Source organism: Camelus dromedarius, chromosome 7 (assembly GCF_036321535.1).
Source record: "Camelus dromedarius isolate mCamDro1 chromosome 7, mCamDro1.pat, whole genome shotgun sequence".
NCBI lineage: Eukaryota > Metazoa > Chordata > Mammalia > Artiodactyla > Camelidae > Camelus > Camelus dromedarius.
The window spans coordinates 14,796,799-14,812,590 of NC_087442.1; the positions used below are offsets into that span (position 1 = coordinate 14,796,799).

Consider the following 15,792-nt stretch of genomic DNA (forward strand, 5'->3'; position numbering starts at 1 on the left):
ATCCCCTTTTATGCATGCATTGTAATTGATTTTCATTAATATGTTCTCTATGATTTAATATTTTAAATTCAAAGCTATGTTCCTGAGAAACACAAGAAAAATACTAACTGGAGCAAAGAAAATAAAAGGCAATCACAATTCAACCACCAGTGTCCATTATTAACATGTTAGTATATTTACACTCCAATTGTTATTATTGTTTTAATATTTTAAATTCCTCAAGTAATATTTTTTCTGTTTAAAAATTAAATCGTTACCAAGACTCTTAGCTTCCTGTGACAAACACTCCCAATTCTGATTTTTCAGTCCTCGGAATGAAGCTATTGTTAGTTTGTTGTGTAATCTTCCAAAATGTTTCCCATACATTTACATACATATTTATGTACTAGTGAAAAGTGTAAAACATCATTTTATCTGTGTGTCTGTGTTAACTTATACTTGTAAATACAGGATTTATTCTCCTTGAATATTATTTTACAACTTGCATTTTTCATATATATTTATTTAGTTCATTTCTTTAAATACCTGCATAGCATTTCATACCTACATAGTAAATTTTGCCTCCCCTGTCATTAGAAATTTAGATCTTTTAAAATGTTCACAAACAACACAGTAATGAAATTTCTTGTATATGCCTCTGTTTGAGCATATACAAGTATTGGCCTCTGGTGGTACTCAGAAGTGGGTGGTAAAGTAAATACATTTTCACTTTCAATAACCATTGTTTAAGTGCTTTCTCATGTAGCTACAAGGTACATCTCCCAGCAGTGAACCAGTGTACCAGTTTTCCTATATCCCATCAACACTTTTGAGTTTTAACTTTTACCAATTAAAAAAAGATCAAGTGTTGTGCTTTTTATTTCCCTGATTGTTATAGAGGTTGAATGCCTTTTCATAAGTGTCTTGGTCATAGTATTTATTTTTATCCTGAGTTGAGTAATCCACTTAATCATTTGTGTTTTTCTTAATAATTATTAAAGTTTTTAAATACTCTGAATTCTGATCCTTGGCATTTACACTTGTTGTAAATTTATTCTTCCAATCTGGGGATTACTTTCAGTTTTTTCTTTACCTGGCTCACCCTCCAGTCTTTTTGCTTATGAATTGTGCTTTTGGCATCTGTTTACGAAGTCATTAATGTCATAGTCTATATTTTTTCTACCAATTTTATAAATAGTTTATTATTATTTAAATGTGTATTCCACATGTAATTTTTTATGCTCAAAGTAAGGAACAATTTTTTTTCCGTATTTCATTATTGAAAAGTCTTCTTTCACTTATGATTTAATACGCTTTTCCTGTCACTTATTATATTGTATATACACAGATCTGTTTCTGGATTCTCTGCTATACTCAAATGATTAATCTGTTTTTTAAAAATATATGTATGTATGTGTGTATATGTATATATCGCAACATTTTAATCTGACTTTATAATAAATCTTGAGATTGGGTAAAGCATGTGTGTCAGAGAATGGCCAGTTTCTTACTGATCTGAATCCCAGGAACACTGGAAACTAAGTTTCCAAGTTCCTAATGGAGTTTGATTATGGCCATTTGACCACTTTGGGTAAGAATGTGGGAATTGTAACGAACATCCCCAGGTGATTCTTCTGCATTAAGTTTTGAGGAACTCTGGTATCTCCCTTTTCAAGGCCAAATTCTTCTGCCAGCTTCCTGACTCCTCTCTTTCTCTCTTTCCACCATCCATATGCCAGAAAATTTAAGATTCTGACTTGGTGATATGACAAAATTAGAAAGAGCCTGGATGCCTGAGTCAGTATTTGGAAGCAAACTGACCCAGAGAAATGCCGAACCTCCAAGTGCTCTCTTAAACCACTGAGATTTGCAGCAATCAATGTTACCAATACAGAGATTTGTATCCTGGAGTTCAGCCATAATAACAATATAAAAAAATTTATTGAGTGGCTACAAAACTGGTATCAGGGGCTGAAAAGAGGGAAGTTAATGTTAAACAATAATAAAATGAAAGCTCGCAGTAACTTGTGAGGCAGAAGACATACCTTTTTGGCTCACAGCTCTAGGGGAAATCTGGAAAGAGTTAACCGTGTGTTGGCAGTTAGTGAGGTATTTCAAGAAGGGGTTGAGTTTAAAACTAATTAGCCAATGTGTAAACGAAAATGAAAGGAAAAGAGAGTAGAGGTTCAGAACTTTGCAGTTTGAAAAGCTGAGTGCTTTTATAGCCCCAGATGAAAAGACTTTTTTAAAAAGAAGCTTTGAGTGGTGAAACCCCAGTAAAATGTCTCACCTGCAATAAAGTGACTCAGGACAAAGATAAGATGTGATCTTTTCACCTATTTTCCAGGGAACTTAATATTAGATGCAACTTAATGGAGAGAGAAAGTAACATTAGTGAGAATAGAATACAAAAAAAGAAACAATACAGATTTGTTTTTTATGTCTCACAAAGGATGTTTCTGTGACATAGAAATGACTATTCTGAAGAGTAGAAGACTTCTAAATGTGTGAAGAAATTTTGTCTCCACAAAGACTGAGTGTGGGCAAAATTTCTTTGTTCAAAGCAACATACAAAAATTGACAAAAAAATGTAAGCTCCCTATGTTGGCAGGAGACAGGATCATCTGCACTTTACATGAGGCCAAGTCAATAATAGAGAAGAATACACATTCCTGAAGATGGAACCAGTAGCCTCGTAAAACAATGCCTAGGGGAATTTCTCCCTTAGAATAGAATCCGGGAACCACCCCCTCTCCCAGATCAGGGAGCCTTTGTGCTGTGCGAGGGGACAGCAGCATTGCTGTGGGCCAGGGACCTCCTATTCACCTCCATTCTGAATGGGAATGTTACTGTGGTTATCCTGTCCCTAGGCCACCATTGCACATGTGGTGTGTGTGGCAGAGAAAGGAATTAAATTAGTGTGTGTCCAGATAACTTGAATAATTTTTGAGTTCATACATAGGTTGTCAGACAAAGGAAGGACTATTTATCACACAGAGATTTTTGTTGCTGAGCTGGATGTATTGAAGGGATAGTTGTCCTGCTTGAGGAAGAGGTTGGCAGATTTTAAGGAAGGAAGAGAAAGTGAAATGAATATTTGGTGATCAGATGGTCAAAAAGATAGACTGTGGAGGAGATGCCTAGATGCTTACCACTGATTTTCCTCTTTTTGAGAGAAGAAAATTTACAAGTTTTATCTATCTATCTATCTATCTATCTATCTATCTATCTATCTATCTATCTATCTATCTATCCATCCATATACATATCCCATTATAGGCATTTTCATAGGTATATAGTAATAATTAAGTGTGGTTTTAATTTCTTTCCCTAATGACTAATTATGTCAACAATTTTCATGTGTTTATTTGCTTTCTGTATATCCTCTTTAGTGAAATGTCTGTTCATGTACTATTCCTATTTTCTAATTGGGTTCCTTGATCCAGTGTTGAGTTTTGAAAGTTCCTCATATATTCCACATACTATTCCTTTATTAGATACATGGTTTGCAAATATTTTCTCCTAGTCTGCAGCCTGTCTGTTCATTTTCAGAGTCTTTCAGAGAGCAACAGTTTTTAATCTCGATGAAGTCCAATTTATCATTTTTCCTTTTGTGTGTCATGCTTTTGGTGTCAAATATAAGAACATTTTGTCAAGACCTAGAACCAAAGACATTTCTCCTGTGTGTGTTTTTACAAGTTTTGGAGTTTTACGTTTTACATATAAGTTTGTGATGCAATTGAATTACATTTTGTCCAAGGTATAAGATTTAGCTTGAGGCTTTTGGGTGTTTTTGTTTGTATGTTTGTTTGTTTTGCTCATAGATGTCCAATTGCTCCAGGAGTATTTGGTGAAAAGGCTATTTTTCTTCTTTGAGTTGCTTTTGTACTTTCATCAAAATCAGTTGGGTTTATTTGTATGGGTAAATTTCTGGGTTCTCTGTTCTGTTCCACTGACCTATGTCAGTACCACACAGCTTGATAACTGTGTCTATGTAAATTCTCAAATCAACTAGACTAATTCCTTTCAATTTATTTTTCTTTTTAAAAACTATCTTAGTTATTCTAATTTCTTTGCAGTTCCCTATACTTTTAGAATAATCTTGTTCATATCTAAAAGAAAATCTTGCTGAGATTTTGATAGGAATTATGTTAAGTATGTATATAACTTGGGAAGAATTGACATCTTTACTATGTTTAGTTTTCTATTACGTGAACACAGTATGCTTCTGTATTAATTTAGGTCTTCAAATTTTTTTCTTTTATTGGCATTGTTTAATTTTCACCTTATATTTTGTACATGTTTTCTTAGATTTACACCTATGTATCTGATTTTTTGGGGGGTAATTGTAAAAGATACTGTATTTTTAAAAAATTTTGTAGTCCTCATGCTCATTTTTTTTTTTTATGACTTTTGTATGTTTATCTTGTATCCTGTGAACTTGCTGAACTCACTTGTTAGTGCTAAGAGTTTTTGGTGAATTATTTGGGATTTTCTACACAGACAGTCATGTTACTTGCAGATAGGGATGGCTTTATTTCTTCCCTTAGGATCTGTGTGCTTCTTCTTTCCCTTTCTTACCTTATTGCGCTGGATGGTACTTCCAGCATTATATGAACACATGGAGGGACGATCTTATATTGTTCTTGATCTTAAGAGGAAATCATTCAGTCCTTTGACATTAAGAATAATGCTGACAAATAGTTTTTGAAGATCCTGCTTATCAATGAGAAGTTCTCTATTCCTATTTTTCTGAGATTTTTTAAAAAAAATCATGAATGGGTGTTGAATTTTGTCAAATACTTTTCTGCATCATATAGTTATGTGATTTCTCTTCTTCAGCTTGTTAATATGGTAGATTACATTGATTTTCAAATGCTGAATCAGTATCTTGCATCGCTGGAATAAAGCACAATTGATCATGATGTATAACTCTTCTTATACTACTGAATTTTATGTACTCATTCTTCCAAGGATTTCTACATCTATATTCATGATGGGTATTGATCTACAGTCTTCTTTTTTGTGCTTTGTCTATTTTTTGTGATACTAATTTCATAGAATGAGTTGGGAAGTTTTCCCATCTCTTCTTTTTTCTGGTAAAGATTGTATATAATTGGTGTTAATTCTTTTTTAAATGTTTGGCAGAATTTTATAGTGAAACCATCTGGGCTTTCTTTCTCATTGTTTTTGTTTGTTTGTGTGTTTCTTTCTTTTGATATTTAAAAATTATTAATTCAATTTCATTAATAGTTACAGTTTCTCAGATTATCTATTTCATTTTGGATGAACTGTAGTTGGGTTTTTCAAGGAGGTGATCTACTTCATCTAAGTTATCAAATTTATGTATGTAGAGTTGTTTGCAGCATTCACTAATTATCCTTTGGATGTCTGTAGATCTGTGGTGATAGATCCTGTTTAACTTCTTACTGGTAATTTGTGTCTTTTCTCTTTTTTTTCTTTGTCCGTTTTACTAAATATTTATCAATTTTATTGGTGTTTCCAAACAACCAATTCTTTGCTTCATTGATTCTCTCTATTGGGGAAGTAATTGCTTATTTTGGGGATTTTATTGTAAATTGTCAAATTTCCCATGAAAGCAAAAATTTACTAACCAGCTCACCAGCATTCTGGAAATAAATGCTTTTGTTGAGACTAGATGTTATCTTTTTTAAATTTTGATAATATTCTCTATAAAATGGCATCAAATTATTGTTATAATTTGTATTTTAATTAATAATGAAGATAAAAACTTTAATGTATTTAAAAACTGATTTGTTTCTAATTGTTAAAGATTGCCTTTTCATGGGATTTTTTTTTGCCAAACTTCTGTGAAGCTCATCTTTTAACTATTGCCTTTTCAAAGCTATTTATATATTAAGGATATTTATATTTTTCTGTTATATATTAAAAATAATTCCCAGTTTGTTTTAAAGCTTTGTGGAAGAGAATTTTGTAACATAGATTTTTCTTTTCTAATTTTAAAAGACAAATATGAAAATCTTTTCCTTTGGGATTTCTGCTTTGGATATCAAAGCCCTAAGTTTCTAAAGCTTCTTTCTCAGATATGTAAAATGAAAAAGGGGACAGCTAATAATAGCCACTAATTTCACAGGGCATTCTGTAATTGACAGTGTCTATAAAGAGCTTTATCTTTTCTTCAGAGAAAAGGGCATTATAATGTGTTTTTATCCTCTAATGTTTGAGCATTTCTAACCAAATGGAGTAAGATTAAAAACATAAACCAGACGTATTATTATGTTTGATTCAGAAGGGAACATATTAAAAGTGATACTTTTTTTTAGCCTTGACAAGGAGGCCAGAATATTTAAGATTGTCTCATAGATTATTTTGTATCTAAATAATATGAGACGTCTCCAAACTTAGGGAAAAATTCTCAGATACTCCAAAATATTAAGATTATTGGCTCTGTCTGCAGATGAAGGGAGTAACTATACCCTGCCTAGTATAAGAACTAGTTCAGTTGCCTATATAACGCGGTAACTCCAAATTCTCAAAATATAAGTATTCCAGTGGTTCCTTCTAATGGTTCCATTGGTCTGTTCAATATTCCAATCAAAACAGCTGATAATATGAATTTTAGATTACCAGTAAATAGTTTAGGAAGATTTGAGTAATGGTTCATTTGTTCTTTAATTTTATTTATTGTTATTGTTTGTATAGAGCTAATGTATTCTTTGGCTTCTGTTTTAGAGAAGATATGTTAATCTTATGAGGTTTCAGGTTACAGTGGTGAATGAATATTTCCAAATAGTCCATAAGTAATCACTGAAACTTTGAAATTTTCTTTGTGTATATAGTTCCTTAAGGATTGTTCACAGGAAAAACATTTCATTTCTTTTAGGTAATATATTTCTGGTGCAAGCTAAAGATGGTTGACGCCACCATGATTCATGATTCATGATTACATTTTAGATGTTTCTGTGAAAATCAGATATTCGTAAGAAAGAACATTAATGACATTAGAAAGTAGCACTTTGAATCACTTCTTTGTTCAAGGCAGAAATCCCCTCACTGGTCTCTGTGTCCACCACCACCCATTGTCCATACCACTACAAGAGTGGGATTTTAAAATATCAGATCTGATCATATGCCATCCCTCTTCATAACCCATTAACAGCTTGGGACAAAGTTGAAATCTTCACTATGACCTGACCTAGGTCTCCACAGACAAGGGCCTCTGTGGACCATTTCCCAGACTTCTGTCTACTCACTGAATTTCAGACACACCGATTCCACAATGGAGAGGCCTTTTGTCTCTTCCCTGTGTAGTCCTGCACCTAGTGCATAGTCAGGCATAGGATTTCCACTCAATAGGTATTTGCTGAATCACTGATTTTATGAACAGACAGAAGAATTAATAATAATTGGCTCCTGATTTGTTTGGCCAATCCATCAAATTAGATCATAGTTCTAAAAAAAAAAAAATTGGATGCCAAATGATTCTCTTATTTCTAGTCCCTGTTTTAATATTCTGCCTTTTGAATCCATTGCCTAAGAACTGGAATCTTAAATTACTTTTTTATGGATTTCATTGAAATGAAAGACATTCGCTCTGCTTCTACTGTAATGAACATACTTTGCTTATCACTTAGGGATACAGTAGGGAATAGACAGTGCATCAGAAATAGGTACTTTGAGGAAAGTTTAATAAAGGTACTATTTGCAAAGATGAAGGCAGTAGTTAAGAAATTCAACAAAGAGTAGGTCTAGGCCCTGGGGCTAGTAATGGTGAAGTGTCATTCCCACCCCTAGTCCTGAATGCCAAGGAAGGAGTAACTTATTGATCCCAAAGAGGTCACCTAAACAGGCCTCTTATAGAAAGACACGGTCAAGTTATGGTGGACTAAAAGGGAGGGAGCCCAGGGAAATAAGTATTATGATCTCATTTTCCTCCTGTCCTCTGACATCTTGCAAGGTCCCTTAGATGACTCCAACTAGACACTAGAGGGCAAAAGAGTATGTTAACACAGTGCATACAGATCAGCTTCCCAGAATCCAGAGTGGGATGGAGAAGAGAGTGGATCAGGGAGGGTTAAAGAAAAATATCTGACATGCTCCGCCCCGCTACTTGGTGTCAGGCCAGGCGTCCAGGTGTCAGGACTCTCCCTAATGACCGATGGTAACGTTCCTCTTTTATTGTGCTTCCGGTGCTAGGGCAACCTCTCACCTGACAGATCTCCACTTGCTGCTCCCTTCAGCTGCCTGCTCTAGCTGTATGCCATCATTTAATGGGCTCTCTAGATAGTTTGCTACAGTTCTTACCTCCAACCTATCTCTTCAATCTGACTTTTCCTTGCAAGTATGACTTGACTTTAAATTGAAAAACTGTTTCTAACTCTTGAGACACTTAATGTAAGAATATGATTAGAACTCTCAGGAGTGAATAAGGGAAACGGAAAACTAAAGTCTCAGCTTTCATAGTCAGTAACTTAACTTGAAAACCTCAAGCAGCTTCATAAGAATTTATCCAGAATATTTCTAAAGATGACTATGATTTTTTTCACCCTCTTCCCCTCACCAAAAATTTAAAAAAAATAGTTCAAAGATTAAAAAAAGGAAAGACTTCCATTTTAGAAAGTTGGATTCTAGTTAGGAAAATAGGTAACAGATCTTGGTGATTCTTGAAGTATCTTGAAAAGCAAATGTGTCAGTCTCTTGAATGGGTATGTTATTTTGAAATAAGTTTTAAAAATTTAATCATTGGAATCTATAGCTGGCCCCACCAGCACCATTTAGGGACTGACTGGTCTGCACTGACATGACCTCAAGTAGCATTTGCTTATCTTGTGACAATATCCTGAAACTCCTGATTCACACTTGAGAGTAGCCCCTAAAAGACTTTCCTTAAAAACTTGAACTTGTTAGGGAAGGGGAACACAATATCCTCTACTGTAAGCACATATGAAACCTATCTGTTGTCGATCAATTTTCTACTGCTTGAGTGTTACTATATATAAACTAGATAAACAACAGGTTTCTACTGTATAGCACACGGAACTGTATTCAATATTTTGTAGTAACCTATGATGAAAAAGAATATGAAAATAAATATATGTGTATATGTATGCCTGAACTATTGTGCTGTACCCCAGAAACTGACACAACATTGTAAACTGACTGTACTTCAATAAAATTTTTTTTTAATGTGAAAGAGCAGTCTGTTTCCTTATTTACAGGTGATCAGATTGGTGTAGGCCAAATCTTTTAACTTCATACGTCACATATTCTTCATTTTAAAAAGGGTATAATAATGACCACCGCTAAGAGTTAGGTATAGGGAGTAGCTTGGATAAAATACAGTTCACTGAAAACGTCACTAGGCATTTTGTGAAGGGGCATTTGTTCTACTAGTGATGGTTTCACTGTTTTGCTTGAGGTTAGCAGGAACTGTTCTGTTTGACGATGAATGTCAGAGCATCTGCAGGGGGAATAAGGGTCTTCCAATATTGTATGTATATTTTTTTCTTTCCTGTAGAATTTATCTGTATTTTTAATTTTCAGTAATGACATACAGGATTCCTAAAAATAGATTTACTCTGCCAGATATGTAGCTTGGTCATAAAGTGCTTATCTTCCACTGCTAAGTACAGCTAGGAGATAAAATCACATCTTGGTTAAAATAGGAGACGGTGCATTGCTTTGCTTTTCCTTGTTTATGGTGAAAAGCAAGTTTATCTTCATTCCTCATTCTTTTTAGTTTGTTTAGTTGAAACACTCATGCTTTCATTGATATTTTTTAATGTTACTTAGATTTTGCCTCTATTGTATTTTTAGGCAGAAAAGATGGATAAATGAATTTACTCTGAGGGGCATGCATTCCATTTAATTTCCTAAAGATATCTTTCAACTTAACACACAAAATAAGATTCTACACAGCATGAATTCTCTGCAACGCCTACCTAGTGGTATGCCCACTCTAATCCCAGACATACACAGATCAATCTCAAATCCTCAAATCAGATGAGCTCTTGGCAGCTGCTTAAAGCATCACAGACGGCAGATACCAACATTCAACGCCTAGCATCAATTCTAATCTTCTATAAAACATTTCTGATGTTATTTTGTTTAATCTTTAAAATGTAGTATTTTGGCTAAACCAAACAAATGAGATTTCCTGAGGTATTACAGCTAGGAAATGGTATCACCAGACCCAGAAGCCATTCTCCAACAGCTGCCCTAGTGCTCCTTCCACTCCACTAAAATAAAGGATGACCATATAATCCATTATCCAAACCAATACTTTACGGCGTGGAGGGACAAGAGGCATAATCAACTGCATCATGCTAGCTGACATGCATCAGGACCAGACCCAGGAAACCCGGTCACGTAGCTCCTATGTGTGTCCTGCTTGTGATACACCATTTGCAGGGTTTGAGTCCTGGCTGAACCACATACCAGCTGGGACCCTGGGCAATTACACGATCTCAAGAACTTCCAACTCCCCATCTATAAAATGGGCACAGTAACAACTTCTCATGTGATTATGGACAGATCCAAGTAATAAAAATGCCTGGCATATAAGATGAGTTATATCTGTGTAAGATACCGATAATTTTATTGCTGCGATATGTATGATTATTTAAGTTAAAAAAACTAAAGAATTTGAGCCACAGCCTGAAGGAAAGAATAATTGCCTTCTGGGTGGTTCGAAGTTAATTCACTATTCTGAAAAAGTGATCCTGAGGGTTCAGAAGTCTCACTTGTTTTACTAAAGCACAAGGTAAGTTGATGGGACACTGGGCACTCTGCAAAGTACAGTCTAAAAAGTCCTCAAATCTTTAGTCTCTAATACACTTTTCTACTGTAATAAATGTCACAAATATACAGCTTTTATTGAGTGTCCCTCCTTGTTGGGCACTGTGCTAGGAACTTTTTAAATTCTACATAGTTACTTCCAGTCCTCAGAATACTGTTTATATAAACATATGTAATTTATAGCATTACTCTGTACATATAAATATGGTTAATATTTATATATGAAGACATTAAATGCCTTCCTCAAGGTCAAATAACTAGTAAATGGAGAAAGAGAGAGAGAATAGTGACCACGTATCAGGTACTGTCTCAGGTAGACAAATGCAAACATGGTCTTTGTAACTGTAAAGTCTACAAGCAGAGACAAAAATTTATTCACATAATTCTACAAACACAAATAGTGCTATGGGAACTCTAGTGAAGGACTTGATAGAGTAGAAAATCAGGAGAGACCCTCTTTAAGATGTCAAACTTGATTTGAGTTTTAAAGAATTATTATGCGTTAACCAGGTAATGAAAGGTGAGCTTTCAAGAAAGTTGTACCAGGTTCATGCGCAAAGGTCCTGTGGCAGGAGAAGGTGTGATGAGGGCAACTGTGACATGTGGCAATGTGGCAAAAGCAATGAAATCACATGGGAGTGTGGTGAAAGGTGAGGATGGAGAGGAGGGAAGGACTTGGATATAGGAATCTGGACATTTTCAAAAAAGAACTCACTAACAGCTTTTCAGTAAGGGAGTGGCATATTCAGATTTGCCTTCTGAAAAGGTCACTCTAGCTGCAAGACAGATAGGATGGTATCAGAGTTGACATGGCAAGATCAGTTAGGCTGCTTACTATGTAGTACCATTAATGCGAATGGAAGAAGCTGAGGGATAATTTGATAGATTTGATATTTATGAGGTAAAATTGGGAGGATTTGAAGTGTGATTGGGGTGAAAGTCAAGGATGATGACTTGGTTTCCATTTTGTGCACCAAGTAGATGGTTGGCTAAGAAATAGCAGAATAGGGCCAGTGTTGTGGGAGAACTCATGAATGCAAGTTTGGACATGGAGAGTTTGAGGTATGTCTGACATATCTAAGAGGGGTTCTGAGATAGATGGACAACAGCATATACAGGTTTGGTATTCAGCAGAGAAGACTGGTGTGGTGATAATATTTATGTCTTATTACATTTAAGGTGATAATAAAAGCTGAAGTTACGGATGAGATTGTGTTGGGAGAGAATAATAAGATAAGAGAGAACCAAATATGTATGAAGCCTTGAGGAACTGGAACTGCCCATTGCTGGGAAAGCTGAAGCTGAGTCTTAATGACCATCAGGGAGGCTTTAGAGAATTTCTGCTGTTAGATGGAGGTGAGAATAGGTGGCAAAAGACATTTTGACCAATGCTGAGAATCAAAGAATCTAAGTTTACTTTTAAACTTAAGTATGCAAATGTCTGAATGGATCCTTTCCTGGGGCCAGAGTCAACAACACCTCATTGGCAAGGATATAGTCGTCTCTAAGGCCATTCACCATGTTACTTCTTGTATATACTTGAGAACATTTCACATTAGTTTGTGTGGGATTTGACTTGCTTCTCCTTGTTTGGAAAGAGGAAATGAATTCCAGACCAATGCCTCGAAGTCAATCATTCGGGCAAAGCACACAAAAAGAGGAAAGCTTTCCTATGCACCTAGCCCACGGAGTACTTCTAGAAACCTGAGCAAATCTGGAGTCCCTCTAAGCAATATTTTAGATGTTTGAGACATGGCAAGCAGAGGATAGAAAGAGTGCTCTGGAGACTGAGAAAGCAAAATGGAAAATTTCAAGGGTAGAGCTAGAGCTCACACTAATTTGTATTGAAATTACTGCTTTATCAAGTGAGGACCTTGCACTAGTTGGTAGACTTTTCTTAAAGAGTACCAAGGAGTACCTAGAATCTGACTTCCAGAATGCCCGCAAGTGTGTTCTAAACACGATGAATCATATGAAAAAATATTTTGTTGTTGAAACTTCTGACTGGTGTAATGCTCCATTTAGGAATACAGCTTGGCCAGAACACAGTCAAGGACACGGCATGTAATTGTTACCCTCTTCCAACTATTTCTGGGATCTGGCACCACTGTTTCCTCATTGCTGAATTTGGGAGTTGGAACGTCTTTGCACAGATGCCTCATCGACACTTAAGCCAACACTCCTGTGGTACGTTGAATATTTTCCATCGGTGCATGCCTCACTCCTTATATTTGTGAATCACTTTCTACTAAATTCCTACTACCATCTCTTTAAACATGCTCTTTTCCTTTTATAAATAAAATGTGTAATACATAAATGATTATACAGAACTATATAAACATATGTAATTTATAGCAATACTATATATATGGTTAAAAATATACCTACCAAAATTACACTCAATTTATAGACTATAAAATTTTTTCTTTAAGAATATACAATCTTCAATTATTTTAGTGTGTGCATTGCCTTTATTAAATAATCTCACTGTGGGATTTGGAATTCACATATGTTTAAATAACTGTCTTACAGGATTTTTAAAAGACTAAGATTCTATACCATGTCTGTATTTCTCTCTAATGAATGCTGTATTTCTTACTCTTAAATGAAAAAGCAAAGCAGTGGAAACAAGAAAGATACCAGGCAGGTTTTTAGGAATCATTCACGCTAATGGAACCACATAATCCTAATCTGCCTGTTACATGAACTAACCCGTGCATGGCCAAAGAAGACCTTGCGTCTGTTAAAACTGGCTTTCTTATAGATATGAGGACAGTGAGCATAAGCTTTAGCTCCCTTTTCATCATTTCTGAGACATTCAATAATTTTGTGCTTCCTCAGTCCTCTGAAGCTTGTGATAGTGCGAAGCTTCTCACACACTCTTGTGCCCAATAAAAGGCTTCGCAGCCTTTGTCTTCCGGATTTAGGTGCAATATTTAATCATGACAAATTCCCAGCTGATGGTCGTGCCTGCTCGTGTCCCCACAGGGCCTTGTTTCAAATAGCACATTGGCATGTCCAGAGCTCTTAGCTGGGTGACTGAGGGCCGGTGTCCACCACCTTGTAAGCAGCTGTGAGAGGGCCCTGAAGACCACAGAGGGAATCGGTGCCATGTTGCTCAGAAGTAATTACAAATGGAAGCCATTGTCTACACAGCGTTTTTTATTTTTTCCATTACAGCCTTTCATCCGTATTTTTGTTCTGTTGTTTTATTTTGATATTTAAAGCATATGTGTCATTATCAGCAGTTTTTAAAAAATTCTTTTTTTGCTTTCTGGAGTAGCAATGCCGACTACAACAAAAATCAAAAACAAGCTCTGGGGAAACAGTAGTTTTTGTGTTTGCCTTCCAAAGCATCTCTAAGCGTTAGTAAAGACCTTAGCAAAAATACTAAAGGAGGATGAAGGAAGTAAACACACAAAAAATTTACAAAGGACTTGGAAAAAGAAAAGAAGTTCTATTAAACAAGTATTGCTATTCCTTTGAGAAAGCTTAGGGGTAAGATTTTTTCCCCTCACTGGGATTTCTTATTTTTATTGCTCCTGGTTCATTCTTAATTTTATTCCTTATGGTTATTTTTTCTGCTTAAGCAAAAAAGTTGTTCTGATTATTACTTCTATGTAGGGTTGAGAGAAAGTAAAATGGCTTTAGTCAGCCTTTTAATATCTGGCCTTTGAATGACCTCCTGTACTTCTTTATTAATAAACAGAAATAGTGAGAATCCCAAGAAAAGCAAAAATAATCTGGTTGATAATCTTACTTTTTCTGTGAGATGAGACTTGCATTCTTTCTTGTTTATTTTTCAGGATACCAGACATTTTGACTATTTGACCATCTGTTACATATTCCAAGTAAATATCACTCCTAAGTTCTTATAACATTCAGAAGTAAAAAGAGCTATAAACGTAAAAAAATGTCTGAGAGGTTTCAGAAGATATATGCTGAGAAATTATCATTTTTTTATTATACTTAGCTCTGTAGATAGTCACGTTGATATTAAAAGCATCATATTGTACAGTTGTAGACTGTTTGAGGGCACCAATCATGAAAGTATGTATTTGTAGTTGGGTCTTCTGGAGTTATGACGTATCTCAGGCATGTTTTCTCACCACGACCCCATGTACTCACTAGCATCACACTGAAGAGATGGCTTTCAGGTGGTTGGGATGTGATAGACACAAAGCTAAGACTAGCAAGATCCTAATGACTATGAGAAAATTCTGCAGGTTACTGGCCATAGCACAGAGGAGACAGTAGACCTTTTTCTTCAATACTATTTGGCTGACCTGAGGGTTCAGTGTCTTCTCTGGCAGAGTTTCAAATATTTTTGGAAGTAGTAGAAAGGTTATGACTCTGGACACTGTCAAGATATATGAGGTGAAACTTGTGTGTTTACATGCATGTGTGCATTTGCATCTGCATATGTCTATCAGTGTGCATGTGTGTTTGTGTGCCTAAGTGTGGTTGCGTATGTGTATTAAGAAGAGATTGAAGAATTACTTCTAAATTGCAAATTAATTACCATTAATTCTAAACAATGAAATAAGGGGATGATTTATTCTGCACATTCATGAGAAGAATGTGTTTGCATACATGACCTATGTACATCATATAAAGTGTACATCTAATGTGTCTTTTATTGGAGATAACACAGAATTCAAGCATTTGTTGTATTTACCTTTAAACTTTGATATGCTAATTGATCTTTAAGTAAATGTATCATTGTGGTTATTTTTAAACTCTGATGTTAAAATCATGGCAGTCAAAGTTTCCCAAGAGACAGAAAATATGAAGAGTCTATTTGTAAGTAAGCAACAGAATTTATGTCTTAGAAAAACTTTGCTTTGCTGTGGATAGTGTTTTAAATGTAAATTTTTTGCCATAAATAATAAATGCCTTGCTGATTATTATAATGCTTTGGTAAAAATTTTCATTAGACTATCAGAGTCAGTTGTTACGAAGTATGGTCCACATCGGGGTCGCTTGGGAATTTATTAGAAACACAGATTCTCAGATCACACCTCAGACCTACTA

General features: G+C 35.2%; 1 long non-coding RNA gene across 1 annotated transcript in view; it reads right to left on the reverse strand.

The window, feature by feature from the left end:
- Positions 1-15,792, reverse strand: part of LOC135321727 (uncharacterized) — a 64,818-nt gene that overhangs the window by 47,472 nt on the left and 1,554 nt on the right. The window lies entirely within an intron of this gene.